Source organism: Gallus gallus, chromosome Z, assembly GCF_016699485.2.
Source record: "Gallus gallus isolate bGalGal1 chromosome Z, bGalGal1.mat.broiler.GRCg7b, whole genome shotgun sequence".
Lineage (NCBI taxonomy): Eukaryota > Metazoa > Chordata > Aves > Galliformes > Phasianidae > Gallus > Gallus gallus.
Genome location: NC_052572.1, coordinates 83,549,397 through 83,570,395, shown reverse-complemented (window position 1 = coordinate 83,570,395; position 20,999 = coordinate 83,549,397). Strand labels below are relative to the sequence as shown.

Here is a 20,999-nt window from a genome sequence, read left to right as displayed (position 1 = left end):
CAGCTCCTCCTCTGCCCAGCTGCCAGGCACCAGGGCGAGCCTCTTCACCTGGACGGCTTTGAGGTCGACCAAGAGATTTATGTTATTCATTTACTTAGTTTTATAAATAGCCATTTGTCTGCCAGCAAAACACTGCCAGGCAGTGATCCCCTCTGCTCCGCCTGTGCTCCCCATGCAGGATGGAGCTCATCCAGCCACGCTGCCCTGCATCCTCCTGATCTTTCTCTGCCTTGCCACAAGTCCTCTCCCCCTCCCCACCTCCTGCCCACAGGGCAGTGACTGAACCTAGCTAGCACACTCCAGAGAGGCTCCGGGGCCACAGCACCCCTTCCCCCCCCCCCCCCCAAAGTCTCCAGAGCCATCCAAGTATTCACCCAGCACTGTGGGGTCCAAAAGCTGAGGGGCAGCTGCACCACTGCCCACCAGGACCGGAGCTCAGGCAGCCTTCTCTGTTTTACCTTAGGCTTGTTGGCTGCTAGCATCCAGCATGCACTGAGCACAGATTTCTAATGCGGCAGTTTTTCCTTATGCTGAGCATGTACTCAAGCACCATGTATTCACCCCACACCTCTTTGTGTGCTGCCTTTGGACACTATCACAGGTGCCCTGTGGCTGCCTCAGTTTGGTGGAATCCAGGCATCCTTCTCATCAGTTCATTATCCACTTGCTTACCAGTTACAATCACGATGTGGTATTTATTACAGTGTCCCAGCAGCTAGGTTTCCTGTTTTTCAGGCTTGTCTTTCAGCCTGCTCAGGCTATTATTTTTGCCTGCAACCACACACGGATGAGGAACGAGTGCTGTCAATTTGCACTGCATGCTGACTGAAGGCAGGCTGCAGGGACACTGGGTGCTGCAGAGCTGCAAAGGCTCATAACATCACCCCTCCTGCACAGACATCTCCACCAAAGGATACAGTAAAGCCTGTCCCTTCCAGGTCTTTGAACAACTGATAAAACATGCATGTTTTCACACAGCCTCTACATCTCATTAGCAGTTTGATTGTAGAAGTACTTAAAATCAGCACGCAAAGGAAGAGAAGCAAAGTGAGACCTGCAAGAACTGGGATTTCCCAGCCAATTAGCCAACCACATCTCAAGTAGCAGCACTTCAGTCACATCTCCAACACCTTCAGCATTTATTTTCCAAATACAAGAAGATACCTTGTCTTCCTCGTGCAAAATCTTCCTTCCAACTCAGTTTTTCCATTTCCTACAGTAAATCGTGCCATTCATAAGCACTTTCTCTACATATCCCTTCCCGTATGAATCACTTGCAATAGCACTGTATTAACGTGGAAATGAATTTATTTCTTGTAGTGATTATTTGTAATTAACACGTTTTATTCCACTCTGTTTGTCACATTGAAGGGCTTGTCTCAGGCTTGGGTATTTTCCTGTTCTTCTATGAAAACATGATTTTGTTCTGTTTCTGAAAATACTGCAGGATCTGCTCAGTAGCAAATTAAGGCTGTTTACCCCCAGCTCCACCCCCTCCATTGCCAGGTTGCCTACACCTTGAGTGTTTATGCCAGTGAAGCTGGTGGAGAAATCCTTTCTGCTGCATGAAACCTTACTCGTTAATCAGCAATCTGTTATATTTAGCAGTGGTTTCCTCACCGAGTATGCTCTGCAACGTGTCTCAGAAAGTACCTGTGGTTTCTGTTGGAACTTCACTTTGTTTGCTTGAATGAAATTCCAACCTCGCTGAAGTCTGCTGTGCATGCTCTCCAGTGAGTTGTGGCAAGCTGGAGCAGAGTGATTTCCAGTGAAGCTTTCGGATCAGCTGGGATTGAACTGGCAAGGACGCTACACTGGGGCAGGCGCTGGGGAATGTGGATCGCTTATGGGTCTCTCCAGGGGTAAAAGCATTCAATAGGCTGTGCAGGACTGCAAGAGCCAAAGAGATGTCAGGGACAATACAAACCCTGGCCGCTCAGCTGGGGCTGATCTTCAGCCTGTTCCAAAAAACCTGTGATCTGGCCAGGTCCGTTATGGCATCTGATTGGGATGCTGTGTTTTGGCATAACGTGTGGGTGGGTCACGGGGCTGGGGATGGTGCTGAGTTGGGGTGGGCAAAGAAAAGGTGGAAGGTGCCACTTATTTCTATGCACTGCTGGATCCAAGGCACAAATACAAATAGGGGCTCGGCTATGTCCTAAACAGAGAAAATTTAACTGGTAGAAAAATAGGAAGATCAAAACAGAAGATGACCACAGCTCTATGGGAACCAGTTACTAAATACATTTGCACTGGGCACAGAACTGTCCCTTAATTCAGACAGGAATTAACAGAGTACCAGAAGAAGGATTTTATTACTGCATTGGTTTTAAGCATAACAATTACACAGCTTAAAAGCACTTCAGAAGCAATTATCACTTGTAACTTGAGTTCTGGATAAAATGGAGGCAGAATAAAAGTCGTCAATGACAGCTTAAAAACTCCTGTACCAAAAGGTCACTGCTTGCAATTCGCTTTGCACACAGTCATGTCAGTGAGGCTAACATGTTTGTGTTCCCATGGTCTGCTGCTGCACACATTTGTGGATGTGGATGCTGGCAGAAACCTGCTGATAGCTTTGCCCCAGCAGTGCTCTCAACCACAGAAGCTCTGAAGTCAAGCACCACTGCTGCCGTTTGAGAGGAGCAAGAGCAGCAAAAGCATGTTGTCAGAATTGTCTTGATGTAGAAACCTCACCCAGCAGAGCTCTAAAGCTGCCGTGTAACTGCACATTATGTCCTAACTGCCAAGCAACTACATCCTTTTACCTACATTTTCCTCTGGGAAAGAGGTCCTTGCAGGGATGGAGGCTTGTGGGTGCCAGGTCCCATGCCTGCCTGGTGGTGTGCTGTGTGCCAGCATGCTGACGTGTGTCTGCTTTGTAAGCTCAGGCAAAGCAACCAGGAAACCTGGGTCCTGTGCAACCAGTGAGCCTGCTACCATATTCTTTTAAAATATTGTGGTTCCAAGTTTGCTAAAAGGACTAACTCTCACCATTCCAACATGCTGACATACTAATGCTGATTTTTAATCTCTGCAGACCAGATAAGGCACATGAGCCCGGGTAACCAGGAGGAGCTCCAACCTTCCGTGCCGAGATCAGCATTTCTGGTCTGTAGAGCACACACCCAGCAGCAATAGCTGCGGTGGACCTGGGGCAGAGCCGAAGGCAAGGCTGCCACATGCTGCTTAGCTGATAGCCACACGGGCGCACGCTGTCACAAAAGGTGTCCTCATTTTCAGGAGTGCACATTTTCTTTCCAAAGGGGTACAGACGGAGCTGTTAATTATGTCATTTTCTTGCTAAAGTCAGTGGGAAAACTGGGAAGTTATTTCACACAAAGCAACGCATCGAGCCCCCAGTTCTGGAAATGCACAATGCCATTCTCAAGCTATTCTGTGAAACATTTGTTGTTAGCCAAATTAGTGGTTGCGAGCGCAAGGCAGGAACTCAGTGGGCCTCTGATGCAACAGGAATGCACTGGAGTTCAAACAACCTGTTGTCATCTATTGCATTCCTGCAGGGAAGCAGTAGGAATCACTGACTCAGAGCTACTTACAGAGGTAAATACTGGGTCACCACACACTCAGCAATGATAACACGAACAGGAGAAAAATACAGAATGGGTACGACAGAAACGACAGAAAAACACAGTGCTTCTGTAGGCAGTGAAATAGCAAAGGAGTTGCTGTGTTGTGACGGCTGTGCTCCAGGAGCACTGCTCAGAGAAGGTCTGTAATTGTTTCTTACAGTCTTCCCTCTGCAGCTGGAGCTGAAAAACAGCTGTAGCAGTTGCACTGTGAAACTGGACTCAAAGGAGAGAGAAAAAACCTGTGTGCTCTGTCTTACTCTGTCACCCGGTGGGTGGAATAAAACTGTGTGGCTCATAGGCATGTTCAGGACGACAGCTTGGCACCTTGAAACTAGATCAGTTGGGCATTTGCTACACATGAGGTGAGATGAGAACAGATTCCTCCTGAAGATTTTGTTAGGTCTTCTTTGATCCACTCTAGGATTTCCCTTTCATCACAGAGAAAAAGAGGCCGAGGCATTTCTGGAAGGCAGATAAACTGCTGCAACTGCTGAAATTCCAACTTAGGTCCACTTAATGACAAAAAGACATCTTCACAGGCACACACGTGTAGGTGGGTTGGAATAGTATTATTATCAGTAATCACTGTGTTACTCATCAAGTGGAAGAAGTGCATGCCATAGGTAACACACATGGGTTTTGATTAAGCTGAGTGTGTGGCAGCACGAGAGGGAGCCTATAAACAGCAGTGGAGTCAACTCTTTAAAAGGGTAGGTAATAGCAGGACAAGGGGAAATAGTTTTAAGCTGAAGGAGGGAAGATGGAGGTTGGATGCCAGGGGGAAGTTCTTTACTATGAGAGTGGTAAGGAGCTGGAACAGGCTGCCCAGAGAGGCTGTGGATGCCCCGTCCATCCCTGGAGGTGTTCAAGGCCAGGTTGGATGGGGCCCTGGGCACATGCACAGTAAGCAGATTGGCTTACATATTCATTGTTTTCCAAAAAGTCCTTAATAGATGCTAATGTCCCTCTGGGCATACGCGGTAGGACCTCTGGTGGTCTTTGACCACTTACTTCCTCCTCATTTTTCCAACATCATCTTCATCACAATGACATTCAGCCAACCTTTAGCTGTTTTTTCTCACTTTGACAAGTTTCCATGGCTTGTCACGCCATAATGAGCAACTTTCTATCTTGGTGCACTATAACCCTAAACAACGCATGTGAGATCCAAGGGAAAAGTCCTTGTGCCTGGTGGGTGCAAAGATAGAAGTGGTTTATTGTGACTTCAGTGCTTCCGTGAAGCTTTGCATCACACAAAGCTAAACTGGAAAGTTTTAGAACCAGCACTCATTGATTCCTTTTGCTAAACTAACATACTGGTCCTTAAACTAATACGCTGATCCCTGTTGCTAAACCAGCCTATATCAAACTCACAGGTTAAATCAGCCTTAGTGAAAGATCCCAGATAAAATTACACTTAATTCCTTAATCTTTAATCTGAATAACATCTCGATTTCTTAGGCATAAACAAGGAAGGCACTCAAATAGGATATGGCTATTGAGTAGGCACAGGCAGAGAGAAATCTCCAGAGTTATTTTTGTGCTAGAGCTTGCCACAGATTGTCTAGCTGGAATCTGTTCTCAGCTGCTCCAAGATCTGCAGTTTTTATACTTACTGACATTCTGACATCCTTTTATGCACTAAGATTATTCATCCTCTGAATTTTTTGTAGTATTTTTTCCTTCACTGACTCCTAAAAATAAGTATGATATTTAAGAAAGAATCTTAATATTTGAGTACCACCTATCGAACTAATAATGACTCTGCAATATTTTGCATCTTGTGGACAAAATCCTTGTGTCTGGGTCTGACTTTCACCCCACCATTCTTTGCAGATGTTGCTGGATTCATACCTGCACAGATACCAAAGTGCCCAGAAGAAACAGCTTCATTCAGATCATTCACTTAAAACACTTTCTGAATCCCATTTGCGTGGGAATGTCAAACTAATTCGACTGTCCGGCATTAATCCACGTGGCTGTGAGGCTTGGGATGTCCCACACATCTGGGCTACAGGGCCTCATGCACCAGGTGAGGACTGGGAGATCCAGAGAGTGAGAGATGCAGAGATCCTCTCTGCATTGCCTGCTGTGCAGCAGCAGCTGTGAAACATGCTCTTCCTCTTAGTCGTGTCTGCTGTGCTTTTAGCAGACTTGGATTTTCTAGCAGCACGTAAGCAGGCTAACTGGGCATCAAAGCTGAAGAACAATTGAAAGCTGTTAAGTGCAATTTAAAAAATAGAAAATATACCAAACATGTCTTGCGGCAGCTTTAGAAGAGCTCTGGGAGCACATTAGCCTGGGTGAAGCATGAAAGAGCGAGGAATAAAGGTGAAAAGCAAGTTGACATATGTAGGTGGTTAAATGGAATTAAACGTGTGATTATGTGACAGGTGGGTATGGGTATGAATCACACACCATGCTGCCATTTTAAAATTAATGCTGCACAGAAATAGACCACACTATCATTTCAAATGACACAAACGGGGCTTCACCTTGTTTCTTTCTACCATTCTTGATTGATGATAAGTTTTTAAAGAAGTAGTTAATTGCTAGGAATGCATTTTGCTCTTTTTCAGAACATGCTGCTGATGAAGAATATGATGAGTCACCTAACTGGATAGGGATGTGTGTCATTATATAAGGAGAAAAACACATTAGAATACCACCCAAATGCCAATGTGTATTCTGATTTTGATTACAGTAAATAGGCTTGGAATGATTTTATTTCATTAATGCAAAACTTAAAACAGGTTGAAAATTGGGCTGGGCTGGAAGATTTGGGACATATGTTTGAAAACAAATTCAAAAAACATTCTTGCTCCTACTGGCCCACTGAAAATCTGAATATTTTCTGGTAGGTGGAAGAAGAAAGTTCTAAATACGTGGGTTGCTTAAAAAATATGGACCATAGCCCTGAGGTGAACACAGAAGCAAAACAACTGCTTGCGTTATGTGGTTGGCTGTACGCACTTTAGCACTGGGATCAGTGCTAAAGGCAGCAGCAAACAACCGCCCATTATCCTTCCTGTGAATTCCTGCCTGATAATAATAACAGAGCCATTACAGTTAATGAGCTGCTCTTATCTCATGAAATGCATTGGGTAGGGGTTAACACCCCTTATGCAGCACTCCTTGATGAGCAGGAAATGCTCTCTCCACGTGCAGGGATGGTGAGCTTGCTGGCAGCATGCTTCTTCAACTCTGCTCCAGCGTGTCAGAATTGGGTACATGCATAGACCAGGGTTTATGCTAGTGTGAAGGCACTTGCACCTTTTAAATTAGCCAGGCTTCATCTATAAAAGTTGGTATCTAGCTTTTGTGTTGACGATGAATAGGTGCTTGTATTAGAATAAGTCTGGTTTGATCGTTTAATTGAAAATAATAATATTTTAAATAAATAATAGTAATGATAATAAATAACAACGATAATAATAGTTTGATGGCTGTTAATTAGGAAAATAATTAGTCACATGGCGAAGTGTCAGTTCTCCACAGGAAGGAGCTGACTACTAGTTGTCTTGGAAGAGTCTGATCTCCTACCAGAGTCGGTGAGTATCGTCATACAATAAACAGACATTGGTTATTGATGACTCCTTTTCCTTTGAATTACAGGAGATCTGTGCTCTCAAAGAAATAATCAAACAACAGGCTCCTCATGACAGAGAGCTAACCTCTGAGCTTCTACCAATCAACACACAAAAAAATAAATGCATGAGAATAAAGTTATTTAGGATAAGGGAAGCTAGTCCTTTGTTGGTTTGATGTGTTACTTCATGGGTGGCCAACCTTTTGGCTTGCCTGGGCCGCACTGAGTGAAGAGGAACTGTCTTGCTCTGCAGACACATAAGCTGCTCCAAAAGTAATGCCTCCTATTTATTTCCATGGAAACTACAACAGAGACAAAGCACAATAACACTGTTTGATAGAGCAAATTCTCAGCCACAAAACACTGTTTCTCAGCATAGTCACCACCACTAGCCATGCATTTTCACCAGCAGTGAACAAGAACCCACACGCCGTGCTCATAAGAATCTATACCAGTGGAGGTGACACCACCCACTGCTTGGTCTCCAGAAATGGTCAGCAAGCACCAGTGCCACTGGCTGCCATTTTCTTCTGCATGGAAGAACCCAATGACACACCTTTGCTTCATGTGCTCTTCCGTGTCAGACACCATTCTGTCAGACTGCCCCTCTGCTGACATCTGGCACATACCTCTGTCACTGTGGGCCAATATAATAAAGCAAGAGCAGCCCCTGTAAAATATGCAGTATTGTTAATATATAAATAACAAAACATTTTAATTTTTAATATTTTTCTTAAAACATTAAAAAAAGAGGGGAACGAAAAGATAGAACTAGTGGGATATTTGATTTTCCTGTTGTGAAACTATCTCATCAGCCCCGTTCAATGGCAGTGGCTGCAGCTTTTTGTGAGGCCTTGAAGTGTTCGTCAGAGATTTTTGGCAAGATTTTATTCTCTATGCGCTTCATCCTTGACAACTGGTCACCAGTGTGCATACTGCCAAAATGTGGCGATGTGAATGAGGCATCGCTGTGAACCGAAGGATATTCTTCTCTGTTAGGACAAGGATTCTGAAAGTCTGGTAAAGAGACATGATCAGATTTTTGAGTTGAATATTTCATTCATTGCCCTGATGTCCCTTTTGATAGTCCTCAGGCTTCTCTCAGTGACTTCAACGCTGCCAGACTGTACTATCCGTAATGGATAATAATCAGAGGGCTGAACCAGACTAGGGAGTCTCCTAGTAATGTCCCTGACCCAGACTCCAGGGAGGCAGCACACTTCCCTACGTGTAAGGTCTGACCAACATGTGGGGCCCTCCATTCCACTCAGAAGGGAGTTTCCTTTACCCTTTTTTCCTTCTTGGCTGAAGAGGTTTTGAGGCATGGAGTCAGCTGCTTTGCCCTGGACAACCTCATGGGTGGACCTTCCACTGCACCCTCACTCACCTCTCCCTCGAGTTCCAGAGCCTCAAACATAGTACAGAGGGACACCTGAACAATTGAGGGAGGTAGGGATGTGGTTTGCCTCTGACACTGAGAACTGTTTCTACTCCTTCTCCTCTCCTAAATCCCCACCCTTTTCCCCATAGCAGCAGGGCAGAAGGTTCACTACTGTTTATGGGGTTTCACGTTGGTATTGCTGGGAGTTATTCCACCAGTCTATCGCCTGCTTGCACTTCCTGGTACTCCTTAACCTCTCCATCTCCTCCTTGAGCTCCACCATCATACAAAGCAGATCATCCACCTGGTCACACCTCACATAAATCATATCCCTGCTGCCCTTTACTGGCAGCAACAGGTTTAGGAACTCCCTGAACCCAGAGACCTGAACCACCACATTTTTGGGCAGGCAAAATAACAAGTGTGCACCATGCCTGGAGGCACTTCCTTACTGGGACGATGCATGGAATGGAGGGAGCAAGCTCTGGGTCCAACTGCTGACCCCAAAATCCATTTAATATATAGTCCTCTCACTGAGGATGTATCAGATATTAAATTAATATGAACACTTGATCTTAGCCAAAAGTACAAGAAGCGATCCGTAGCCATCTACTTGCATCACACCAACAGCAACCTGCATTAACAAAAATCTAACAAAAGAAACTCTTGCAGATCCCCTCTAGAAGACTTCACTTTTCCCCAGGTATCAAAAAACACACTCTTGGTTGCATAATGGGGAAAGCAACCACTATGCTTGTGGTTAAGTCAGAAGCGTGCTAAGATCCAAGGCACTCTCGCAAGATGCCATGCCACCTTAAAGCCGTGCAATGTGATGTGCAAGGTGCCAAGTATAAACTGTGTGTTTATACTGCACTATAAATCTATTTAAAGTTTGACAAGCCTGAAAGCCTTGTAGAAAACTGCCACAGTGATACAGCCATTATTAATAACGTGTTTTGTTTGTTTTGTTTTGTTTTGTTTTTCCCAAATGCAAGTACATAAATTAATCTGTGAGCAAGTTATGAAAAACCTCAGTATCCTACTGAAAATCAAAACCTCCAACAATCAGGTAACAAAGTCTTGATTTTAGCAGCAGTTTGTCCTTGGCATCAGTGTATTACTGTGCTTTGAAGATGCAAGCACACACTGTGAAAGCACTGGCCAACAACACTTACTCATTTCTAATGCAGGCATGATCTCAATGGAGTGGCAAGGGATTACTAAATATTTAGTCAGTAGAAAAATAAAATAAATGTATACATCACTTTACTTCAAATGAGGAGGAGCAGAGGACATGTCCTGCAACTTTAACAAAAGAGGACAGACACTGTCAAGCAAAATAAAATGAACTCAATTGTGCTTCACGTTGTATATTCTATAAGTGCATTGGGTCTATGTGGCAAGGCTTTGTTAGCGGAGGGGACTGCAGGAATGGCATCTGTGAGGCAAGATCTGTATCTGTCTCAGTTTCAGCTGGGATGGCGTTGTTTTCTTCAGAGCACCTGGTATGATGCTATGTTTTGGTTCAAGGAGAAAAACAACATTTATGGCACGCCAGTGTTCATAGCTGCTGCTAAGCAGCATTGTACAGGGCCAAGGCCATTCTCTGCTGGGAGGGAACAGAACTGGGACAACTGACTTACACTGGCCAAAGGGATATTTTATGCCATATGACATCATGCAGAAGGAGTTTTGAACGGGGTGGGAGTGCATCTCACTCTCTTCCACTGCTCAGGGGCTAGCTGGTCATCGGTCAGTGGCGAGCAATTACTGTACATTACTTGTAAAATACATTTATATACAGAGAGAAAGTCAAAACTATTTCCCCCCCCCCCTTTTTTCCCCCTATCTTACCAAATAATTTTATTTCAACCCTCAGGTTCTACTTAGTTGCTCTTTTATTCACTCCCTCATCCCACTTGGGAGGGGGGCAATGAGCGAATGACTGTGCAGCGCTGAGCTACCTGCCAGGTTAAACCACAACAGTATCCCATAGAAAGGACCTGCCTCGGAGCAATCCTGAACAGTGGTACCCCACAGGAGAGACCCCGTGCTTGAGTAGGGGAAGTGCATGAGGAGGAAGGAGCAGCAGAGAGGAGCTGTAATGGACTGAGCACAGACACCATTCCCATTCCTCATGTACCACTCAGGGGGAGGAGCTGGCAGTGAAGCTGAGCCTGGTAAGAAGGGAACGAGAGGAAGGAGCTTTTAGTTTTGTTTCACTGCTTTTCTTTTACTTTACAATAAATTAATCTCAGTCTGTTTTGTCTGTGATGGCAATGAGCAAGCAATCTGTCTGTTCTGATCTCAACTCATGAGCATTTCACCTTATTTTCTGGGGAGTGTGAGGAGAAAGCAACTGCGTAGGTACCTGGCAGACAGCCCAGGTCAGTCTGGGACAGTGGGGTAATTGCTGGGGACAAACATGTGCTCACGTACATTATTGTAGGTGAAGGGAAATGTTTCATTTCCAAGCTGTTACCCAGTGTTGACACCTGTTTCTTAGAAGACAAGCTGATCCCATATCCTTTATTTGAGACATACCCTGTTTGATCCTCTAGTAGAAGAGCAACAGAACCTGTATTAAAAGTAACAGATCAGATTTCCAGCTATCACCAGCCAGAAGTGGCAGTGATTGATTGATGAAGAGGAGCAAAGATAATACTGCAACAGGTGTGTGTTTGCACCAGCCTGATATGTTCTTGCCTAGCGTGGCACGTTGCTCTTGCAGTGGTAGGCAGAGCAGCTTGCTGTAAGCTGATAGCTTGACAGGAGCAGTTCTCTGGCCCTGGTGTGATAAAATCTCAGGTGGCTATGCCTATCAGAGGGAAGACAGTGGGTGCTTGCTGTGCCAGTCAGTAAACTAAGCCTTCAGGGTGGCTGAGTAGCAGCACTGAACACTTTATGACACTTCTGCACTGGACTGATGCAGTAATAAGGTGATAAGTGGCAACATGTTTGAAGGTTGGTAGTGAAAGATCAAAGTGAGGAAATGTAATACGGTAGTTCCAAGGGTGAGAGGATTACAAGCTTAATTTTGTAATTATTTTTTCATTCTCTAGTTAATAAAAATTAATAAAATTGTCCTTCTCCTACAACCTGTCACAAGCTTGAAAGAAACAGACCAATGTTGTCCATGTATGCTTATGGGGTTTGCTGCTTCCCATCTTTGAAGGAAACCTTGTAAGGAAACCACCAATTCTGTTAGACTCCTTCGTCATCTTACATTAGTAAACATTCATTTTGTAATCTATCCCTGCATGAACTCCAGGTAAAGCTGTCACTGAAGTATCATGATTCTATGGCAGTTTATATTCCTATGTGCTTTCTGACTAGAACCAAGAGGAAAAGGAAGGGGGCTGCATGGGCTGTGAAGTAACACAAGGTCTCTTTTTCCCATCTGGTGGATCAGAATTGTTCAAATCTTCCATGTCCATTCTTTTGTGGGCTAGTACTGGGACATAACACATCAGGCCATTCAGATGTCAATCGCAATTAACTGAATAAAGCTGGAGGTAGCACATGCACAGATGTCATCCTCCCCTGTACTGCACAGGAGATGAGGCCATGCTGGAGCCTTGTGCAGCTGCAGCCACATAACACAGAATTTCAGTAAGCACCTGGGCACGGCCTGAGAGAATAAAGACTCTGTGGTGCTTTAAGAGGGGTTGACTTCTTTTCCACCATGGGCTGGCATGTTCTGCAGGGCTATCCGAAGCTGCCCAGCTATATTGCTCACTGAACATAGGATCATAAAGTATTTCTGAACAGACAGTGCCTGAACCATAGAATGGCTCAGGTTGGAAGGTTAAATTACAGATCACCAAGTTCCAAACTCCCTGCTATGGGGCATGGTTGCCAGCCATTACATGAGGCTGCCCAGGGCCCCATCCAACCTGGCCTTGAATGCCTCCAGGAATGGAAGCAGCTTCTCTGAGCAAACTGTTCCAGGGCCTCACCACACTCAGAGTAAAGAATTTCTTAACGTCTCACCTAAAATTCCCCTCTCTTAGTTTGAAGCCATTCCCCCTTGACATGTCACATAAAAGACTGTGGAAAAAGCTGCTCCCTGTCCCACTTATACGCTCCCTTCAAGTACTGCAAGGCCACAAAGAGGCCTCCCCAGAGCCTTCCCCAGGCTAAACAAGCCCAGTTCCCTCAACCTTTCTTCATAGGAGAGGTGCTTCAGCCTTTTGACCATCTTAGTGGCCCTCATCACCCGCACCACCAGCTCCGCATCTTTCTTATGCTGAGGGCCTCAGGCCTGGATGCTGTACACTACATGGGGCTTTAAAAGGGCAGAGCAGAGGACAATCACCTCCTTCTCCCTGCTGCCACCCCCCTGCTGAGGCAGCTCAGGATACAGTTGGCCTTCTGGGCTGTAAGACCATTCTGCTGGCTCATGTCCACCTTTTCATCCACCATGAGCCCTCCCGCCCTCCTCCTCCCACCTCCCCCAGAGCTCTTTCTCCACAGGGTTGATCCTAAGCAATTCTTCTCCCAGCCTCTCTATATATCTTTCCTCATCTTGCCACCAAAGGGATATTCAGGCCAAATGGAAGAGTTTCTTTTCCTTGTGAAGAACATACTTTTCTCAGATACGTATAAAGGTTGATAAAGGTTGCTCCAACAGTAATGCCTCCTATTTATTTCCATGGAAACTACAACAGATATAAAGAGCACAGTAACACTATTTGATAGAGCAAATTCTAAGCTACAAGGCTTTATCAACATGGTCACCATCACTGGCTGTGCATTTTCACCAGCAATGAACAACAGCCTCCATGCCATGCTCACAAAAATCTGCACCAGTGCAGGTGACCCGCTGTTGCCACTGCACCACCCACCACCTCACTGCATTAACATCCACTGTTTGGTTTTCATAAACATTCAGGCAGCATCAGTGAGAGTCAGTGGGAGCAATCTTTTTCCTCATGGAGGAATTCAGTTGCACACCTTTGCCTCATAAGCACCTCCACATCAGATGCCATTTTGTCAGATGCATTCTGCCATCTGTTGCATGGCAACAAACTGTAACAGGATATTGTCTGGAAGGTTCATCCTCTACTGCCATACCATCAGCATCTGCCTCTGATTTTGAGGGCCAGGATATTAAAACAGGAGGTATTACTTTCGGAGCAACGCTCGTATCTTCCATTGAAACTACCATCCCTATCCTGAGCTTGAATAATGCTTTCAAACAGCTGAAAATGATGTGTTTACCTTTTCACCTTTTATAAATACATTTTCCTCTTAAAATGCATGCTAGCAAGAGAAAGACAACTTTATTCTAATATACTTGTAATGCCTTTTGCTCAGGTTCATAGCAGATTATACTGAATAAGGAATTTCTGCTTATTCAAGCTCTCCTTTCATGCAGGAACCTGAGGTAATTGCCTTCTAACTCTCTTCTAATAAAGAAATCATAGCAGAAGACAAGAACATTTCATGCATATTAAGAAAATAAAAATGCAAATCTATCATACTCAGTTCTACTGAAAGAGAGAGAGGATCTTCTCAGACATGCAACAGCTTCAAAAGCCTTAGATCCCAGCTGCAGTGGAGATGGAGACAGCATCTGTACTTAGTAAAATGGTAAATGTAGCACCTGGGAAATGTGAAGAATGGACACTGATGACTTCTGGAAAGAAGGTTCCTGTTCCACCTAAAGGCCCATAGCTATCGAACACGGTGAGGAGGAGCCAGGTTTGTTCTTAAGCCACGCATCACAGTCAGCAGACCATTAGGACTGCAGCGAGAAGAAGCAAGTGACAGCAGTGGGCAGCTCCCAACTTCCAGGAATTGACACCCATCTGCCAACCTGACCTACTGTCTGCAGAAGTCTGCTCCTTGCTGGGCCCTAAACCTGGATTGTTGTAGAGATACTGCTGAGGCTTGTCCAACCCTCTAAATACAATCATAGAATGACTTGGGTTGGAAGTGATACTGCCAAGGATAATGTGGACAGTATTGAAAGTGGCCACCAAGCCCTGAAGGAGGTAGTAAAGGGCAGGGGGTCTTTTACCACCTGTTAAGGTCTGCTTGCAGAGCTAATGTCAGCAACAGTGGTGGATTAAGAATTGGTTGGCTGGTTGAAGCCAAAGGGTTGTGATCAATGGGTCTGTGTCAGGGTGGAGGCTGGTCACAAGCAGTGTCCCTCGGGGGTCGGTCTTGGGACCGGTGCTCTTCAACATCTTCATCAGTGACACAGACAGTGGCATCGAGTGCACACTCAGCAAGTTTGCAGTTGACACCAAGCTGAGTGGTGCAGTCGATACGTTGGAAGGAAGGGAAGCCATCCAGATGGACCTGGAGAAGTGAGCCCATGAAAACCTAATGAGGTTCAAGAAGGCCAAGTGCAGGGTGCTGCGTTTGGGTTGGGGCAATCCCAGGTATTTATGCAGACTGGGGAAAGATCTCCTTGAGAGCAGCCCTGTGGAGAAGGACTTGGGTGTCCTGGTGGATGATAAGCTGGACATGAGCCAGCAGTGTGCACGTGCAGCCCAGAAGACCAACTGTGTTCTGGGCTGCATTAAAAAAGGGGTGGCCAGCAGGGAGAGGGAGGTGATTGTGCCCCTCTACTCAGCTCTTGTGAGGCCCCATCTGCAGTAATGCATCCAGGCCTGGAGCCCCCAGTACAGGAAGGACGTGGAGCTCTTGGAGTGGGTCCAGAGGAGGGCCACTAAGATGATTGCTTTCAGAGAGCAATTTTTCAGAGATTGCTTTTACTCTCAGTCTTTCACTGATGCTGCAACTAAAGTCAAGGTAAACAGGTTATTATGTTATGTTTCTTCCAGATATGGTATTGGAACAACGCAGAGGCTACGCTAGTTGCTTCTGACCAGTTTTCAGATGACCCAATAAATGTATTAGTCTCAAGGCAGTGATTAGAAAGGAGTAAGCTTACCCTGTTCTGAAGATAAGGGGTTGCTGGAAAACTCCCAGAAGGAAGCAATCTCCAGAACTAAAGAACTAAAGAAGTTTCCCTCTTGGCAGACAGCCCTTAAATCAGGTTAGGGAGAGGTGGACCCAGGGTAGGGTGGGTGAACTGCCTGAACCTGTGCACCCAGGGCTGGCCATGCCTCTTTAACAGGTGCACCGCTGCTGATTTGGGCCATGATCTAACAATTCCCATACAATACCCAGTAGATATTTTCTCAAATATGTCTTCAGTTCTCACATGGAATAAAACATGGTAAAAGGTTCCAAATAGTCAAGAATAAAAAAAATAAAAATAAAAAAAAGGAGGGAGCTGTCATGTAACGAGAGCTGTAGAGTGATGTTAACCACACTCATCTAATGTAGGCGGATGGGGACATTAAGACAACACGGTTGGAGTTAATGGAAAGTTCCAAAGTTCCAGCTGTGATAAAATGTATGCATATGAAGAGACGGGTTTTTTTTTACCTAGTATGTCTTTGTTGAGTATTATACAATTTCTCTGTAAATATTCTTCCGTTTAAGTTCACCTCTAATTCCACTGCTGCAGAATTTATTATTTCTCCTGTGACTTCCTCCAAGTTTTGGAAATCTCTAAACTTCAGGAAGATTCTCAGGTTCCTTTGAAATAAAAACAGCAGGAGGATAAAAATACAAATCAAATATTTGGTCAAAGGCATGAATATCTGTTTAATAAATATTACACAAATATTATTTCCAAGAAAAGAGAGATTTTTTTTTCCCGATCAAAGGGCTAATTGTTAAACTAAACATGATGAAGACTGAAACACACTTTAAGTGGGTTTGTAGGAAGCTTCTCAGATAGTGCTGGCACATGTGCACTGCAGCATGACCAATACGATCTGGCATTCTGAAGGCCAAGATGGTTTGTCAGGGTTAAAGGACCAGAGGAAATACCTTGAAACAACTGCTTGTTGTATGTGCTGCTCTTATTTGTCAGTCAGTGCTGAACAATGATTCTTGGCTGAGCAAATTAAACACATCTGAGAAAACTCCCACTGTGGTCGCTGTTCTGCCAGTAGTAAAGGGTCCTCATCTCACACCTCAATACGTGCTAGGATTCATTCTCCTCTAGCATGAGCACACTTATGCCTTTACATAACAAAGGTAAAATTAACCTATAAAGAAGAATTAAGAGCTAAATTGTTGTCTGGTGGAGTTCTGGAGTAGTGGTAAAAAAAGAATCTCACAACCAATAGTTTTTGCATAATATTGATAACAGCAAAACCCAAGTAATGCTATTGTCACTATCAAGTATGACTAGTTAGATACATAAAAATAGCTTTCCTCATCTCTAGAAAGCATTTATCTTCTTGAAATAGCCCTTTTATTTAAGATTTTAATTTTCGAGCACTGAACATGTGAGGCAGAGTTTGACAGCTAAGAGGATCGCTTGTCAGAGAAGACTGGGTAATTTTTGCAGAGCTGTGGGTATGAAAGAGAAGGTATTCTGCAGCTCGTCTCTCTGTCTGTGTTTGTACAGTGCCGCAGGGACCGAACTCTCCTGGCTTAAGGTTTGCTCCTGCTGCCAAAACACAGACGTGAAATCATTAAGCTGCATGAGCCCCTGAGGATCCACAGCTCCAGGGCCTTCCAGCATGAGGACACATCACCTGCTGGCATGGACACCGGCATCAGCACTCCAAAGATGATGCCCATGGCAATGTGTGATTAACACGGGAGCAGCCTCTCCCACATTTCTCTGCTTTCAGACCTGCCAGGACAGGCCAGAAAACACCTGGTCTGCTTTCATCAGCTGAATTCAGAAGGGGCTTTGAGATGTGCTGAAGTAGAGAGACAATTCTAGAAGGAGCAAAGGAACTGCAGGTGCGAATTGAGATGGCTCCCTTGATTTCAGGACTGTTCATACAGTTGATACAGCAGACAGGCTCTCCCTCTGCCTTAACCTACTCTGCCTGGTAGTGCCAACACTGTTAACGGAGTTGCTGAGATGTCTGATAACAGGTAGGAAAAAATGTGTGATTAAAAGATGTGCATAATTTTAAATAAGTGCATTCCTCAGTGTCTGGAAAGTGATGTCAAGGAAAAAAAAAATCAAAGGAAACCTAACAAAATAATGCCAGACTTCAAATTCCCTTGGCTTTTCCTCTGACTGTTACTGACAGTCTTTTTTTCTTCTCCCATTTTATTTTTGTAAGTGACAGTGAATTTATTATGGCTGTCACCACAGCAGGTGATTGGTATGCTGTACATACTGGGGAATGAGAAAGCAGTGGGTGACAAAATTGTACTACTGTGCATAATTGTGGACTGAAGAAGAGCACATTGCCAGAAAACTGCAGCAGATCTGAAAATAACCAACTCCCTCCCTCTTCTCCAGCTTTCTTCCAGTCCTCCTCTTATTCTGGGGGTGCTTCAGGATTGCCTCAAACGCTCATTAAAGCTCTGCCTAACATGTAATTTTCACATCCTTCGTGGTATAAAAATGAAAAACCTTCTAACCCATGCTAACACAGGCAATTACTTCCTTGGTGTGCAGTGCTTGTTGTTAACGACTTAGACCCACTTATCGCTCAGGGTAACAATTTATGCTCCTTTCTGCAGTGGACACGAATCCTTCCCCATGGAGTCTGCTGGTTTTATGCAGCAGAGTTATTCACATGCTGTGGCAGAGTGATAAATGAATAAAGGCTTTTTTTTTTTTTTTCCTTCTCCCTTCTTGATATTCGTTTGTAACTGCAGGTTGAAGTTATCCCCCCCACCCCCCCTGCAAATAAAACAACCAAACACTGCTGCTGGCTGACTCAGCCCTTAATGGTATCAGAAGCTGTAAGAAGGTTTGACTTGGTTTTAAGCCATGAGATTTGTGGATGTTTTTTCCGTTTTTATCAAAGGCATTCAGTATAGTGAATTGCTGCAATTTAGTATAATAAGCAGGAGTCTCATTTGTATATTTCATGACTGCTCAGTAACACCTCTAATCTTCCACTCTTTTTAATGCATGAAAAATATTTTATAGAGTAGGAGGTGGCAAATGTTACCTCGTATTCAACCTCATCCATCAGCCTCCTCTTCTGTGAGGCAAAAGTTTGCTCCCATGGGAAGTCATGCTGACTCCACTACAGTTTATTTGCCTGGGCAAAACACATCCTGTTCAGCACTGTGTGGTCACTTCATCTCTGGCTACTTGTTTTTCCAAAAAGGATGACGTTTTTGAACATTTGAAGTATATGTTGGAGGATCGTTGGATATCTGTTCCATTGTTACTCTTAATTTCCCCACATTCTTGTGCAAAGTAATAGGACGTATTTTCACTTGGCGTAAGGAAAGAAGAGCCACCTGGGACTAACCAAAACCTTCTCCCATTTGCTGCACAAGAGCTTTCAGCACAGTGTGCTGTCAGGCAAGCAAAGGATACACACATTTTTATTGGGTTCACAAACACCTCTGGTAGATTCAGTAATGCAAGTTTTCAACGTCAGTAAAGCCAGCAGTTGTATCCCAAGGAGCAGTATATCATGTCAGTGCTGCCTCCATTGCCCTCTGCTGCTGGGAATGGTCCGAATTCTACAGAGAGATTCAAAAGTTTATAAGAAGATAGATTTTAGTAAAATCTTACAGGATTTCCCTATTCATATAATTTCTCTCGCACCTGAATTGTCTCTGTCTGGCCCTCGAGCTTGGTGACAGATAGCAGTGTGGAATATATGACAGATTTATTTTTGGCAGCTTTAATCAGTGCTGCTTTAAATGTATTGCACAGATGAAGGATGATGCGTTCATAAGCAAGTACAGTCCTGCGAGTGTGAGAATGTATCTGCCTCACTACGTACTCTAACTGAGCATCCCTTAATGGCAGTGAAGCTCCGGTGGAGAAGATCGGTGAGTAACTGCACGGCTCAGAACATCTGCACAAAATCCTATTCTATCAGCTTCACAGACCTGGAACTGTTCAGCCTGGAGGAGAGAAGACTGAAAGGTGATCTTACCTATGCTTATACATATGCTTCCAACCCAAGCTAGTCTATGACTGTATGATTCTGCGATCTTAAGCATCCCACAGAGCTTGAGTGTGTGCGCCTGCAGTACTTCATCAGCAAGTGCATGCTATGGGGAAGCTCTAAAGCATAGCACTTTAAAGCAAAGAAGACATCTACCTCTTAAATCGATTAGCATTAAGATATTAAATTTCTTATTATTTTTTTATTTATTATAAAAATAAGCCATGGCGAATAGCAGCTTCAGGGCCACATTTTGTCTCCTTTCCACTATTCCCAAGGGTCTGTCTCTTCTTGGGTATTTATTGAAATATTAACTCTAGATAATGGTGTTATCTTCATATATATAAAACCAGCAAGAAAATTAAAAAAAAAAAAAAAAAAGCCATTGCCAGGCCTTGTTTGGCTACACAAAACAAAACAAAGTAGTTAGTTGCCTGCATCTTTTGACTCAAAGTTTCTTCACATAACACAAGCATCCTGCTGCAAAGGAAAGCTCTTGACTTTAACATTCTTCCTAGCATTTTGGCAGTTCTCATCTCCAACTGGCAGCAGGTGAAGTGCAATGAAAACGTGGGGACAGATTGTCCTTCTGTGATTCTTTTAGATTTACTGGATGCCGTTTAAGTATTTTCAGCTCTGTACTACTCAACCAACCTAATTACCAACCTAATTACAATTTGCTTCTTATTACCGGCAGCCTTGAACTAGAAACTTGCACAGAAATATGTCCAGTCTCAAGCTGTTTGCAATCAATATCTCATCTTAAGAAATGATACCGCTTCTTTGGAGACAAATTATCAGTCTGTGATTCATCGTTGTGATTTTAATTGGCCAAAATTACAGTTGTAGATGAAAATCCTATTAAGAAATAAGGTGCTTGACACCAGGATCTACATTTTTCAGCATGGGTTCCATTGTGACATTTTTCATATTCTTACTTTGGCTTATCTGAGATAATATGTCCCTTGGACTAGCAGATTTGGTTTAGCTTTTTAGAAGATGAGTTGCCTGTGTGTGTTCTCTGTTTCCTTGGATACCAGAGATTTCAAATCACAGCTCAACCACACTTACACTTTCTATTCCATTACCAATTGGCGTGTGAATGAAAATTCACACTTGAGTGACAGATCAAAATATAATGAATAATAGCATGTGGCTAGTTTGGACTAAAGGTCAGACCAGTGCTATTTTCTTCTGTTTTTTGTTTATTTTGGTTGATGTCCCTGAGCTTTTCTGTCAGAAGAGACTGTAATAATGGTTGCTTCTCCCAAGTCACTCAAGGCTTTACAGTCCCTTGAATCTGCTCCTTGCCAGGCTGAAGTTGTTTGAATTTCTATTATTGAAAAGTCGCATTCTAGCTTCAAAAACCTTGTCAGACTTATCCTAACTTTTCAGTTCTTTGGCCTTATTTTTGAGATGTTTCAACCAGATGTACTGTTAAATATGCAGGTGTGTCACAGGTACACATACAGTAGCATAATGACATTCCCTGTTTATATCTATAACCAAGCTGA

The 20,999-nt window shown here is 43.9% G+C and overlaps 1 long non-coding RNA gene and 1 pseudogene across 2 annotated transcripts; one reads left to right on the top strand and one right to left on the bottom strand.

The window, feature by feature from the left end:
* The first annotated feature begins 283 nt into the window (after nt 1-283).
* LOC107052437 lies at nt 284-7,341 on the top strand. 2 transcript variants are annotated; one of them, XR_006932333.1, is made up of 3 exons: nt 284-4,303; nt 5,430-5,625; nt 7,209-7,341. It is a non-coding gene; the product is annotated as an uncharacterized LOC107052437 (long non-coding RNA). The 2 variants fall into 2 exon arrangements; XR_006932334.1 differs by lacking the exon at nt 284-4,303 and adding an exon at nt 4,375-4,969.
* A 1,640-nt stretch (nt 7,342-8,981) lies between these two features.
* LOC112530797 lies at nt 8,982-9,162 on the bottom strand (annotated as a pseudogene).
* Between the last annotated feature and the right edge of the window lie 11,837 nt (nt 9,163-20,999).